This window comes from Schistocerca nitens, unplaced genomic scaffold, assembly GCF_023898315.1.
Source record: "Schistocerca nitens isolate TAMUIC-IGC-003100 unplaced genomic scaffold, iqSchNite1.1 HiC_scaffold_338, whole genome shotgun sequence".
Lineage (NCBI taxonomy): Eukaryota > Metazoa > Arthropoda > Insecta > Orthoptera > Acrididae > Schistocerca > Schistocerca nitens.
The window spans coordinates 1,291,909-1,307,471 of NW_026045872.1; the positions used below are offsets into that span (position 1 = coordinate 1,291,909).

At 44.9% G+C, this 15,563-nt stretch overlaps 1 protein-coding gene across 1 annotated transcript in view; it reads left to right on the forward strand.

The window, feature by feature from the left end:
• LOC126227747 (leucine-rich repeat-containing protein 15-like) overlaps window positions 1-15,563 on the forward strand; it is a 1,015,582-nt gene that overhangs the window by 507,525 nt on the left and 492,494 nt on the right. The gene's annotated exons all lie outside the window — the stretch shown is intronic.

Here is a 15,563-nt window from a genome sequence, read left to right on the forward strand (position 1 = left end):
TATCACGACTGTACCGTGAATATCAGGAATCTGGTAAAATATCAAACCTCCGACACCGCTGCGTCCGGAAAAAGACCCTACAAGAACGGGATCGACGACGACTGAAGAGAAGCGTTCAACACGACAGAAGTGCAACCCATCCGCTTCAGATTTCTACGCTGGGCCATCAACAAGTGTCAGCATGCGTACCATTCAGCGGAACATCATCGATACGGGCTTTCGGGGCCGAAGTAACATTCGTATATCCTTGATGACTGCACGACACAAAGCTTTAGGCCTCGCCTGGACCAGTAAACACGAAATTGGACTGTTGATGACAGGAAACATGTTGCCTGGTTGGACGAGTCTGCCGGCCGTGGTGGCCGTGCGGTTCTAGGCGCGTCAGTCCGGAACCCCGGGACTGCTACGGTCGCAGGTTCGAATACTGCCTCGGGCATGGATGTGTGTGATGTCCTTAGGTTAGTTAGGTTTAAGTAGTTCTAAGTTCTAGGGGACTGATGACCTTAGGTGTTAAGTCCCATAGTGCTCAGAGCCATTTGAACCATTTTGGACGAGTCTCGTTTCAAATTGTATGGTGCAGATGGACGTGTACGGGTTTGGAGACAACCTCATGAAACCATGGACCATGCATGTCAGCAGGGGACTGTCCAAGATGGTGAAGGTTCTGTAACGGAGTGGAGCGTGTGCAGTTGGAGTGATATGGGACCCCTGATACGTATAGATACGACTCTGACAGGTGACATGTACTTAACCATCCTGTCTGATCACCTGTTTCTGTTCATGTCCATTGTGCATTGCGACGGACTTGGGCAATTCCCGAAGGACAATGCGACAGCCCGAAAGTCCAGAATCGCTATAGAGTGGCTCTAGGAACACTCTTCTGAGTTTAAACACCTCCACTGGCCACCGAACTCCCCAAACATGAACATTATTGGGAATATCTGGGATGCTTTGCAACGTGCTGTTCAAAAGAGATCTCCACTCCCTCCGATTTATGGTCAGCACTGCAGGATGAATGGTGTCAGTTCCCTCCAGCACTTCTTCAAGGGAATTCGTCGTGTCCATGCCACGCATGCCACGTCGAGTTGCGGCACTTCTGGATGCTCGAGAGGTGGGAGGGGGGGGGGGCTACACGATATTAGGCTGGTGTATCAGATTCTTTGGCTCGTCAGTGTATTTTCTTGTCACGCGTTATGCGGGGATGTCAATAGATCCCTCGGAAGCCAGCGCTAGTACCGCCGCCTGTTTCCGGCAGTGACTGTGACATGACAAGGGGAGCTTGAGGTGCTGAGGCGTCCAAAGGCCATGTAGACTGCATTCGTGCCCGAGTCGTTGACCCCCCCCCCCCTCCTGCGTGGATCTCCGATTATTTATTTATTTATTTATTTATTGTTCCGTGGGACCACATTAAGGAGAAGTCTCCATGGTCATGGAACGAGTCAATACATGAAATTATAACACGATTGTAGAAACAGATAAAATGAAATATAAGAAACATATTCGGGCGACAAGTCGTTAGTTTAAATAAAGAAAATCAATAATGTAACACTGGAATTTGCTTAATTTTTTAGCTCTTCCAGGAGCTCCTCGACAGAATAGAAGGAGTGAGCCATGAGGAAACTCTTCAGTTTAGACTTAAAAGTGTTTGGGCTACTGCTAAGATTTTTGAGTTCTTGTGGTAGCTTATTGAAAATGGATGCAGCAGAATACTGCACTCCTTTCTGCACAAGAGTCAAGGAAGTGCATTCCACATGCAGATTTGATTTCTGCCTAGTATTAACTGAGTGAAAGCTGCTAACTCTTGGGAATAAGCTAATATTGCTAACAACAAACGACATTAAAGGAAATACATACTGTGAGGGCAATGTCAAAATTCCCAGACTATTGAATAGGGGTCGACAAGAGGTTTTCGAACTTACACCACACATAGCTCGAACAGCCCGTTTTTGAGCCAGAAATACCCTTTTTGAATCAGCAGAATTACCCCAAAAAATAATACCATATGACATAAGCGTATGAAAATATGCGAAGTAGACTACTTTTCGTGTTGAAATGTCACTTATTTCAGATACTGTTCTAATGGTAAATAAAGCGGCATTTAGTTTTTGAGCAAGATCCTGAACATGGGCTTTCCACAACAGCTTACTATCTATCCGTACGCCTAGGAACTTGAACTGTTCCGTCTCGCTTATAACATGCCCATTCTGTCTGATTAAAATATCAGTTCTTGTTGAATTGTGAGTTAGAAACTGTAAAAACTGAGTCTTACTGTGATTTAGCATCAAATTATTTTCCACAAGCCACGAACTTATTTCATGAACTACATTATTTGATAATGTTTCAATATTACACACAAGATCCTTCACTACCAAGCTGGTGTCATCAGCAAACAGAAATATTTTTGAATCACCGGTAATACTAGAAGGCATATCATACAGCGCAACCTTTCCTAAAATGCACATCTGCGAAGTCAGTCTGCTACTGAATTCCAGCCAATAACGTGTTGTTTCCACTCCATCCAGTACAGAATGCTTGGATCCTACTCAGTATATTTTCCACAGTGTGATCTAGACATTGCTGCTGAAGCCGGCACGATCTTCAGCGGCGACCGCCCTGAGGTCATCCGTCTCTGAGGAGGGTCTAGAGCACCGCACAAGTTCCAGCAGATCCGGATCATTCTGTTCAGTTTATTACTGCCTCCCATCAGCTCGGCAGAGTGATTTCAAATTTTGACAATGCGCACATTGTCATTTTGCCTCGAGCATGGTCAGCTACTCACCTATTTGTCGTACACCACAGCGAAGGATTCGAGCATTGGACCGCCATAGTGAGACTCTTCCTTGCATCATCATCTTGAAAGACGAACATAATATTGGAGTACCATGCCCCGATACGGCACAGTCCTCAGATAGCCATTGATAGTGACGATGATCATCGGACAAGTGTAGCACTCGTCGCTGAAGAGATCGCGACGCCATTGATCCAGGTTCTATAAGTTCACGTGCTTACCGTCTTCGCGTGCTACAGTGCCAGGGGTTTCTACTGTGGTTCGTAATGGTTGCGTACTGTGTGGGTCGGCACGTGGCCGTCCATACCCTCTACTTGCACGACAAAGACAATGCGCAGTTTTGTTGCGTTCTCTTCCGGGTACCTACAACTAATAGAAAATATGTAACAGTATTCATCTGAAAATTTCGACCGCAGGCAATCACAAAAAGAGAGCTCTCTCATGTTTTTCGTCTGACTATGGTGGCCAAATGTTCGAATTCTTCACTGTGGTGTTCAGAAAATAGGCGAGTAGTTTACTATGCTTGCGTAAAATATAGTGATATACAATTAGTATGACAGAATCAGACCACTCTATAACCATCCAGCCCTGTTAAAGAAATTCAGGCTATGTAATGTATCACTGAGCGGGCCAATGACGAGTACATAGTAGCGTCAATAGTTAGGTTTCTGTATTAATACACTGCTGGAAAAAAATGCTGCACCCTCGAGGACAGTGTTCAGCGGCACCCGATTGTAATTTATGGATACTGAGGGGATGTAACGTTGATGATTCATTTGTCCTGGTCAGTGGATTTTAGACTGTGCCTAGGAGGCCCTTCTGTGCGCCCTCTGTTTTGTCTCCTTGCGCAGTAACTGTGAAGAGTTTAAAGGTGAACAGTGTTTGGAACATCCTTTCTAGGATACAAACATGACCTGACCCCGAATATGTAGGTCTAGTCAGGTTGAATAACTTCACCCATTCGAACGGGGTCGCATTATGGGCCTGCGGAAAGCTGAATGGACATTATCGAATGACTGCTGCACATGTAGAACACTGTGTGTAGGTGGCAAGCCAATGCTTCCAGCAGTGGTATAAGAAAATTTCACGCACATGTAGACCAATTTCTGGACGTCCACGTTGTACAAATGCATATTAGGGTCGACGCATTTTGCGAGCACCGGTGACCGACCGAAAAGAATCCAGGAAAAGAACTGGATTCATATCGCACCTGCTGTGTCACCGAGGACCATTGGGAACCGATGCTTGCAGCAGAACTAAGATCCCGTGTGTTTCTAGCCAGTCTACCACTGACACTACGACACCGCCAAGCACGGTTACACTGACGTCCTGGAAGAGTCGACTGGAGAGCGGAATCGCGCTCTGTTGTCTGTAATGAAGGGAGAGGGTTCAGTCTGTACGCGAGTGGTGGACCTGCACATGCGCGGTGTAGACCTGGTGACCGGCCTGTCCCGGAGTCCATCAGCCGATGACACATAGGTCCCATACCGGGCTTCATCATGTGGTGGGGCCATAAGCTACAACTCGAAGTCACAGTTGTTGTTAATGCCGGATAAAATAACAAGGACCAGCAGTGTGAAAAAAAAAACAGTCTAATTTGGAAAACGGCATAAATTTTATTGAAGCGTTTCGCCTTTTTGAGGCATCTTCAGAATTCGTATAGTAACTGCGGGAATCGCATCAGTCATAAGTAGGGAAAATTTTGGTATACGTCTTCGGCGAAGGCATGCAGCTTTGTTTCGATAGGGACAAACTTCTAATCTTGACACAAATACTGGTATAGAAATTGTAGTAGATGTTAATGCCAATATTTTAGTCATGATTAGAAGTATGACCCTATCTAAGGATAGCTGCATGCCTTAGTCGAAGATCCACATAAAAATTTTGACTACTTGACTAATCCGACACCCTCAATTCCCATACGAATTCTGAAGATGCCTCAAAAAGACAAGATGCGTCAATAATGGTTATGACGTTTTTGCAACCTAGACTACTTTTTCCTACTGAGAATATAATATGCTTGCTGCATCATGGTCATAGGTTTGGAGGGTTTATATGGTCAGGACTTTCAGTGAGTTGTCAACACGCCAGAAACGCGTACCTATCGGGCTTATCGTGTACTCTTAAACGTAGATATGCGAGATTGTCTTGGGCCATATACATAATTTGACGAGAATTTATGTACAATTTTTTTAAACGCATAGCGTACCAGCCAGTTTTGCTGATTTCTTTTATTTGTGACAGCAAAATGGCGTAACTTCTTCGTTTTGTTGACAATGCTTTATGAAGATGCTCAGTTTTCAAAGATAACACTACAAGTTTCAAAGAACATCACATACTTCATGACTCTTTTATTAGTACCAAGATATTAAATAACTTATCTGATACCAAAAATAGTATAATGTTTGCACAAACGCTATACTTACAAATTCTACAGAAAAAATTATACTTCTACATCTACATCTACATGATTACTCTGCAATTCACATTTAAGTGCTTGGCAGAGGGTTCATCGAACCACAATCATACTATCTCTCTACCATTCCACTCTCTTTATTAATAATTATAATACAAAGTAATATCACCAGTTACAGTTACTTTCTCAGCAAGTACACCAAGTCCTTTCATCCATACGTGTATTTTCTCATCATTAGAAACTTTTCTACATGAACGGGTATACAGAGTAAAAGGCATATTACTATAAACAAAACTAGGTCTACTTTGGGTTTTCGGGTCGCTTCCACAGTGCCAGGTCTTGTAGGCGATGACACCTCGGTCGGCAAAAGATTCTGGTCCAGGTAGCGATGCGTTCTCACAGCGGACAATTGCGAGTGTAAACCATCCACTGCCAGCTATTGTCTATTCCTGTAAAATATTGTTATTGCGACAGGTGATTGAATATGCTCCACGTAAGCGACAGGATGACTCGTTTTATCAGATTCTTTGCGTCCCTGACACAGCAGTGGTAATTGACTAGAAGGTGGCGATCCAGTTGTTTTTCTGATATGAAAGACTGATGCTTTTCCTATACGTGGTAGAACACTGTTTCGGGAAAACAGGCTCATATGCGGTGATTGTCTTCCGCGCAATATCGGAAACTACAAGGGGGCGGAGCGGCTGTAACATTTTGCAAGACTTTCCCCTCAGGCCAGCCACGAGTATTATCATGCGGTGCGCACACAGCAGTGCGCCCCTTTGATCCGCCGACGGACACACCATTATGAGAAGGTACTGCACTGGCCAGCGGCGTTGCCGGGGGAACCTCTGGATTACCAGACCAGGGGAGGGGCGACATGCAAGCTGCTTTCAAACGCTGCGTGGCTGCAGAGGAGGGTTGGGCCTCTGTCGGAGGGTGCAGCAGGCTGTCGAGGGGGGACTGCGTCATTAGCAGCCTCGTGTTTGCTCACCTCGCTATTGTCTACATTGCTTCCAAGCCCGACAAAATTAGAGCTCGGCAAGCAGTGAAGCAAGATGGAAAGTGAGTAAAGTGGATAGGACAACGTGGTGCCGGCACACAACTCGCGGGTTCGTCTTGTTGCTCCGCAGTACAATATCACAAAAAAACAGGAATATTTATAATTTAATACAAGCCCATTATAAGGATTCGTTCATATTGCTTAAGACGAAATGTCCCAGGTGCTGATCAGGGCAGGAGAAACTTGTCAAAATGACGAAGTAACACGTAATAAGGAATTTTAAATTCAAGTGCACTACGGGCAAATGATTAGCATTTTAGTGTAACCGCAGAAAATAGCTGAAAGGTTCGCCATTCTGATCAAATGTACCCAGATATCTATTACTGGACATTAATATGGGGTGTGTCTACCGTGCACGTTTGTCACCACTTGAAATTTGCTGGGGTCGCTTTCAGTGAGGTGTCTGAATGTCGATGGAGGAATGGAGCCGAAACCAGAGAAGATAGAGATGTTAGTCGCCGGCATATGTCGATGTTTTAACGCATCCAAAAGATATTCCATTAGGATCAAATCGGGCCCGGAAGTAGGCGAGTCCATTAAGTGAATGTTATTGGCAGCAACAAATTGCCTCACAGATGTTATTTTGTGACAGAGTGAATTTTGATGGCGGTACAAATAATCACCGTGTCAGAATTATTCGTCTACTGTACGCAGTACACGGTAATGTAAAATATACACATCATCTCCTGCATTTCGGGTTTTCTTGAGCACAAGAAGTGAGCCACACCCTGTCCACGAAATATATCCCCAAGCCCCAACACCACCTTCTCCGTACTTCATTATTGGCATCGCAAATAATGGCAGGTAACCGTTACCTGACGTTCGCCAAAGCCAAATCCTTCCGTCGGGTGATTTCACAATCCAAATCGCCCGTTCACATTTGTGCACTGTCCAGTGGCGTCGCTGTTTTCACCACCTCAAGCGTCACTTAGCACTGACTACAGATGTGCGTGGTTCACGAGGAGCTGATCGACTGCTGTACCCTATTGGTTTTAACCTGCTACACACAGTCGTTCTACCAGTTAGACTGTTGGTAGCACAATGGATTTCACGAGTGTTTGCTATCACTGATTTCATGCGAGTTTTTGGAACCACCGTTTGCAAAGCTCGACATTCCTCGTCGTGAAGTGCATGCTGTCTTGGTCTCGCTGGGCTGTTCCTCCATCACATCACCAAAAGTCGACATGGCGAGCCTTAGAAGGGTTGAAATTCCCCTGATGGATCCGTTGCTCTGGTGACATCCGATGACTAGTCCTTGTTCGAAGTCAGTGAGTCCTCCCAACCGACCTGTTCTGCTGTTTCTGTTTCCCTACGAACAAGACAGTAATCCCGCGACCTTTTATACTAGCGGGACCAATTTTGCTGTTGTCTAGTGGTAAACTGCTTATTAAGTAGGCTCTTCAAATACATTTGATCAGATAATGTACAAGAAAAGATTACGCTGTTGGTTTCTCATTGACTGTTTGTGAGAACAGGGGGGGAAACGCCTACCGGGAAGACTCGAAAGACGACAGCGGCAGTATGGTGGCCTTCCGAGAACGCGATTCATTTTCCGCGATTTTGCTGCTCGCGTTAATTGAGATCCCATGACTATCATGTGAATGAGGATTCGGGAGGTTAAGGAGGGCCTCATTTGAAGCTATGCGCGACTTCAACGGCCACAAGTGACTAGCATCGGAGAGGCTGTGCATGATCGTACAGCCACGTCACGTTTCTCAACCCTGTGGTGCACGTGTCCACTGCATGGACAGCTGTTAATGGTCCCTTCTTTGGAGTTTTCAATCAATCATGATGCTGACAATGTAGACGGGTCTCAGTGTGAGTAGGGAGGGTCCACTGGAATGGGCCACTTTCATACGCAGCCTCAGGACTGACTGGAAAAACAAAAGAAGGGACAATAACAGCTGTCCACTGCAATGGACAAGTGCATCAACGATTAAGTAAGGAAATGCCTAGTTTGCGGCAAGACAAGTATCCACATCGAAAGTGCGCCAATGAAACAGACTGTCAGCATGCTGACTATGATTGCGGCTTGCCTTCAGCAGAGCGCGAGGCACGAAGACGGCGGGCTGCGTGACGACAACACTGCAGTCAGAAATTGGACCACATCGTCTTTTCTGACAGTATCTCATTTTGCTTACAGTATCGCGATTGACGTATGCTTGTGTGGAGACTCCGAGGAGAGCGAACATTACTAGATTGCATTTGTTATTGCCTTACGCAAGAATGGGTGTTACAGTATTGGGTTCCTTTCGGTACACAAGCAGTCATCTCTTGTTCACATACGCTTTAATTAGGACAGCAGTCGTTACGTTTCTCGCGTGTTAAGGTGGACGGCTGTGCTTTACTTGGGAGGTCTTCGTGACGCAAGACCGCATTTTGCTCGTGCTTTCTTGACCTATTTCGATACGGGGAGTCTTCAGTTATCGACGTGACGAACAAGTCCTTCAGATGTCTCTCCCGTTGAATACATCTAATCATGCGCTGCGGAGGGTGTGTTACGTCACCATTCGACAGCTACTACGATTGATGAAGTGTGGTGTAGAACAACGTACTGGCATGTGTCACCCAAGTTCAGTTCGACTCGATGCCCAGCGCCGTTACAGTTGTGCTAAACTATAGCCAATATATTCGTCTTGAGAGAATGGGAAACTGTACTCATGTTTAAGATAATTCACATTTATTGTTCAGTTTCACTCTCGGATTTCTAATTAGATTTAAATCACTCACGATCATCTTCAGTTCACAGTAGTTGCATCAGTAACAAGTCTTGTCTGCTCAATATCACATACCAGAGTGACTCTGAGTGATCGAAACACGAAATCTAATTAATAATGTGCAACTGAGACCGAAGAATAAATGAGAATTATCAGTATGCATGCTAAACCACCTATAAATTTGATTGTGTGTTCTTCCCACTGTACTGTATGCGTACAATAAGCATTACGTTTCATTTTTTTATATCTTGCCTAGTGGCGTAGATTTAGCGGCTAGTAGTGCAGATCCGTCAGCTGACGATCAGTTTGGTTCTAGGAAAGGTAAAGGTATCACAGAGTCAGTTCTGGAGTTGCGATTGATAACGAAAGCAAGACTGAAGAAAAATAAAGACACCTTCATAGGATTTTTCGACGTGGAAAACGCGTCAATGTCAAACAGTGCAAGATGTTAGAAATTTTGAGGAAACCAGGAGTAAGTTAACAGAGAGAGACGGGAAATAATTCTCCCAAGATTCGACGAGGAAAGGAACGTACGGAAAACACTGACAGGAAGAAGGGACAGGATGTTAGGACATCTGTTAGACATTAGGGAATAACTTCCATGATGCTAGAGGGAGCCGTAGTGGGTACAAACGGTAGAGAAAGTCAGAGATCGCAATACGTCCAGCAGGTAACTGCGGACTTAGGATGCAAGTCCTACTCTGAGGTGAAGAGTTTGGCACAGGAGGGGAATTTGTAGCGGGCCGCATCAAACCAGTCAAAAGTCTGATAACTGAAAAAAAGAAAAAGTACAGATACCCACGATGTAAGAATTCCGTGAGTAGCACCCGAACCACCTGACTGTCTCCTCAGCAGTCGTGTGACACACACTTGCGCTATTAGTAGCGACTTCAGTCGTCAAAACATCGCTGTTGAGAAGGTTATAACATCTTGTAGCATCCAGTTATATTTCATTAACACTCTCTAGTCATCAAAGCATCCCTTAAAGAACTGCCGTCAGAATAAAGGTATGATGGAGGAAATAAACTCCCGAACCCCTAGATTTGCCGAAGTGGTATTATCGTTATCCTCTCGTACAACTCCTCTACACTACACATTATGTTACTATTTCGCCTTGCATGCCGGGTGAGATATGAGAAAAAAGCTAATTCCACCATTTACGAGTCATATTTCACTGATACGTCATGTAAACGCCAGGAAAGGCGATATCTGAAATCAAAAACTTGTGCGACGAAGTCAACCACGAAGGCCTGGTTCTTGGCGCTAGTATTCCCTATCTGTGTTGTGGTGTACGTCGTCAAACACTTGACATTATGTATGAATTTTCTTATCGTTCAGTTTGCACAATTTCCGTAGTTGTTACCTGGGATCGCAATACAGTAGCGAATTGAGTATACTATGTACAGCTTAATGTTTATCGCAAAACAATATTATCACAACACTTTTTTAATATCTTGTCCAGCATGTTGAAAATCATGGTGACGATTCCGCAACTGTGTTAATGGTTTCGGACAAAATGTCAGCACCAGTTGCACTCTCTTCTTTGTTTTAAATCACGACCGATTTCGGTCCCCAAGGCCATTATCCGTATATCATTATGTCAGGCGTACCGAAATAACGTCCTGTGTTTTCACATGACGCCTGACATATACTACCAGAGAATAGCCTCGGGAATCGAAAGTGTCCTGTGTCCTCTCAGGACGCCTTTCTATAAGCATACGACTAGATAGTCGCCTTGAGGACCGACACTTGTGGCGATTTAAAATGAAAAGGAAAGTGCGACTTTCTGTTCCACACTTCAGCGAATCGAAGAACTGTGTTTTGACATCACAGATTCCAAATAGTTAACGTATATTATTTGTTGCAGCTCAAATGTGTGGTTTCCTGATGATGAACACCTGATATGGGTTTTCCCTTCCATTCAAATCTGAAATGCTAGAAACAAAATCTAGCTTTTGTAGTAGACTGATCATGTTGGATTTCGAGTCAGGAAATGAAATTCTGCAGGAACAAATCGGTCGCCTTCTAGTTAAAACATACTGATGCTGAGTTGGATTTTCTACTAACAATACCTTGCAGAAAAATTTTATTCACCAACACAAGTCCACAGTTGCTCCTATACACAGTTCATCCACTTATAAAATCACTAGTTTTTTTATAGAAAAAGTGGAGGATATTTCAACGTCAGGTATAAGAAACAATTATTGTGAAAAAGGCACTTTTGCAGATCATCTGCTAATTTACGGTCAGAAACCGAGAAGTGTTGAAGAAATTTCCGTTTTACTTAGGGAAAGGAAAGGTCACAGGCTCGACGACTCGAAGAAATGGCTCTGAGCACTATGGGACTTAACTTCTGAGGTCATCAGTCCCCTAGAACTTAGAACTACTTAAACCTAACTAACCTAAGGACAAAACACACATCCATGCCCGAGGCAGTATTCGAACCTGCGACCGTAGCGGTCGCGCGGTTCCGGACTGCAGCGCCTAGAACCGCTCGGCCACTCCGGCCGGCCGACTCGAAGAGCTTGAGATTTTCAAGCATATTTCTAAGAACGATGCCCTCATCCTGAACGAACAGTTACAATTACACAACAAAAGGTTTTTAAATGGCTTTAATCACTGCTCGCGGATTTTTGATTCTTTTAATTTTTATTATGTTTTCCTGCCTCTAGCTCCGAGACATCTTTTACCTCAGATCTCATATAGATGTGTACTTCTAAAGTTTCCTTCATTCAGATGTTTCTAGGCTGTGCAGATCTTTGGGCAAATACTCAACAAAACTCTGTACTTTACGTAATCGGAATTTCAGTAAAGCCTAATAGATGGCTCTTAGTTGTACTTCATTTACTTCACTACTTTGTTTTTTTTTTAATGCATTAAGCTTTCATTATTTGAATTTTTTAAAATAATTAACTGTTGTTTAATTCGCTTATGTCTGTTACAATGTCTCAAATGGGGAAATGTCACTGCGCGTCCGATAGGCAGCGCAACTTGTGTCTTGTTTTTGTAGCAGCAATGTAAGCCACTGGCCCGCTTGTTACTTGCAAAGTGTATGTTCCAATGGCTCGTATGTTTTTAATTTTTAATTTGCGACCTTTGAATATTGCCTTCTTGCATTGTAACTTTTCTGTGGTATGACTTTCTTCATCTTGGTTAACGTCTCTTTCAAACTTATTTTTATTGTGTTATTTTGTAAGGCTCTTAAATTGACTTAGAACTACTTAAACTTAACCAACCTAAGGACGTCACACACATCCATGTCCGAGGCAGGATTCGAACCTGCGACCGTTGCAGAAGCGCGGTTCCAGACTGCAGCGCCTAGAACCGCTCTGCCACAGCGGCCAGCCATTGAAAATCGGAAAAATAACAATACGGAGAGAGTAAGAGTAATAAAAATAAGTAAATTATTACAAAAGCATGACGATAATATAGTAAATGCCCAGTCCCGCGCAACCCCTGCACCTTTTAGGCTGCAGTAATCAAATTTCAGCACGTACCGCCCATAATGTTAATCTGTACATGTGGAACTGCGTTAATGTCGTTTATTAAAAAATGTTCCATTCATATGCACCGTCAGACATACGCAAGAGCACTCTCATGAGTATATTTTTGCAAGTATATCTCCGCATAGTCGCTGGTTGTTTATCATATGAATGAAAAATAAGCATATGTAGTTACGAGGTGCATTCAAGTTCTAAGGCCTCCGATTTCTTTTATAATTAACTACCCACCCGAAATCGATGAAACTGGCGTTACTTCTCGACGTAATCGCCCTGCAGACGTACACATTTTTCACAACGCTGACGCCATGATTCCATGGCAGCGGCGAAGGCTTCTTTAGGAGTCTGTTTTGACCACTGGAAAATCGCTGAGGCAATAGCAGCACGGCTGGTGAATGTGCGGCCACGGAGAGTGTCTTTCATTGTTGGAAAAAGCCAAAAGTCACTAGGAGCCAGGTCAGGTGAGTAGGGAGCATGAGGAATCACTTCAAAGTTGTTATCACGAAGAAACTGTTGCGTAACGTTAGCTCGATGTGCGGGTGCCTTGGCTTGGTGAAACAGCACACGCGCAGCCCTTCCCGGACGTTTTTGTTGCAGTGCAGGAAGGAATTTATTCTTCAAAACATTTTCGTAGGATGCACCTGTTACCGTAGTGCCCTTTGGAACGCAATGGGTAAGCATTACGCCCTCGCTGTCCCAGAACATGGACACCATCATTTTTTCAGCACTGGCGGTTACCCGAAATTTTTTTGGTGGCGGTGAATCTGTGTGCTTCCATTGAGCTGACTGGCGCTTTGTTTCTGGATTGAAAAATGGCATCCACGTCTCATCCATTGTCACAACCGACGAAAAGAAAGTCCCATTCATGCTGTCGTTGCGCGTCAACATTGCTTGGCAACAAGCCACACGGGCAGCCATGTGGTCGTCCGTCAGCATTCGTGGCACCCACCTGGATGACAGTTTTCGCATTTTCAGGTCGTCATGCAGGATTGTGTGCACAGAACCCACAGAAATGCCAACCCTGGAGGCGCTCTGTTCAACAGTCATTCGGCGATCCCCCAAAACAATTCTCTCCACTTTCTCGATCATGTCGTCAGACCGGCTTGTGCGAGCCCGAGGTTGTTTCGGTTTGTTGTCACACGATGTTCTGCCTTCATTAAACTGTCGCACCCACGAACGCACTTTCGACACATCCATAACTTCATCACCACATGTCTCCAACTGTCGATCAATTTCAGTTGGTTTCACACCACGCCAATTCAGAAAACGAATGATTGCACGCTGTTCAAGTAAGGAAAACGTCGCTATTTTAAGTATTTAAAACAGTTCTCATTCTCGCCGCTGGCGGTAAAATTCCATCTGCCGTACGGTGCTGCCATCTCTGGGACGTATTGACAATGAACGCGGCCTCATTTTAAAACAATGCGCATGTTTCTATCTCTTTCCAGTCCGGAGAAAAAAAATCGGAGGCCTTAGAACTTCAATGCACCTCGTATATTGGGCATATATTTTGTTTCCAAATTTTTGTGAAGTACTGATCTGCTGCAGAAAAACTCAGTTTTTTTTTAAATTTAAAATCCGATCAAACAAGTCATTAAATATACGACAGCATTACGAAAGTTGCATGGGCAGTGAGAAAAGAAAGGGGAGAGGATGGAGAGAGTGAGAGTAGGGAGTAGGAAATGGGCAGAGAGAGGAGGAGGAAGAAATGGGCGGAGAGGAGAAGATGGAGAAACCGCACAAAACTCAAATCAGGTTGACGAACAACAAATAGAAATCGGAGTCAAGAAGTAAATATATTACCTCTACAGAATGATAAAAAATGTACTTGTAAAATGCCTTTGAAGAAAGTTCCTGGTCTCGCTACAGCAACCGTGTCCACTAGGAGGTATCTCTGTCTCTATTTACGTGACTTTGGAATATTTAAGGCGGAAATGGCATACAGTGCGGAAACACTACCATCATTCTCCGCTATTCACTTTATGCAGCTAGCTCAAATTGATCATTTTGTTAAACCGCTTCGCTGTTACACGTCAGATTGAGTTTATGTGTATAATTCGTGCGGAATTAACTTTCTATACGAGCGAAGCAAACGCCATTGTCGTACAGACCTCTCTGTCTTCGAACTACGATTCCACAATCGACATGCAGGATGTTATGATTGTGTGAGATGTGCCGTACTATAGGTGCCCTGCACTCCAGCATTTCTCCCTGGAGCACTGTAATGCCTTTCCACTTGCGTAAGTCTGCCTTGCACCAATTTTTCGAATCTACTGTACTCGTCTCCTTAAGATATACTGGGATTTAGACATTCTCTTTTTCCCTCCTCTCTTCTACAGTCAGTCTGGCGGCAAGAGCCAGGTATCAGTAAGAGCACAGGCGCTCTCTTCCCTTCCACCGGGGATTTTTCGCCGGCATAGAGATCCAGGCTCCGTGCCCTGCCGCCGAGGGCCCCCAAATCCCTGTTGGATGTGAGACGTCTCCGCTGAGCTCCCGAACTGCGACGCGGCCAGAGCCTCCTCGCGGCACAAGAAATGTCAAGTGCATGCGGGGGCGGCGGCGCTGGTGCCTGGTCGACTGCGTATGGGCCACTTGAAGCCACCGGGTCGACGGACTAACCGCACCGCAGTATAGCCGACCAGAGCGCAGACGGCGCTATTCCTGAGCGCAGCCAGTGCCAGGCACAGACACCGGGAGGTTCTCGGCTGCGAGGAAATACGACGCAGCCGGCCCTATCACGGGGAAACGGCTCGCTCCTACGGAATGTATTCGACGCCTCCCGCCGTCTCCAGGCTGCGCGCGCGGTGCCGCGTCTCGCCGCTTTATGAGGACCGCACGCCCGCAAACGAGGCTCTGATCCGCGTAATATGCGCGTGAGAAGCGTTCATCGAGTCTCCGAAAGCTTCGGCTCACGGTAGGAGCTTGATATGCACGTCAGCAGATGAAGAGAAAGACGGCAGCTTATAGCGGAAGAATGAAAGAGGAGGAGTGGAAGAAAAGGGCATAAGCGTACGATCTAGATTTGAAAACAGATTACCTATTGTAATAATTCCGAAATCTGTAAGTGCCCGCTCATATAGAA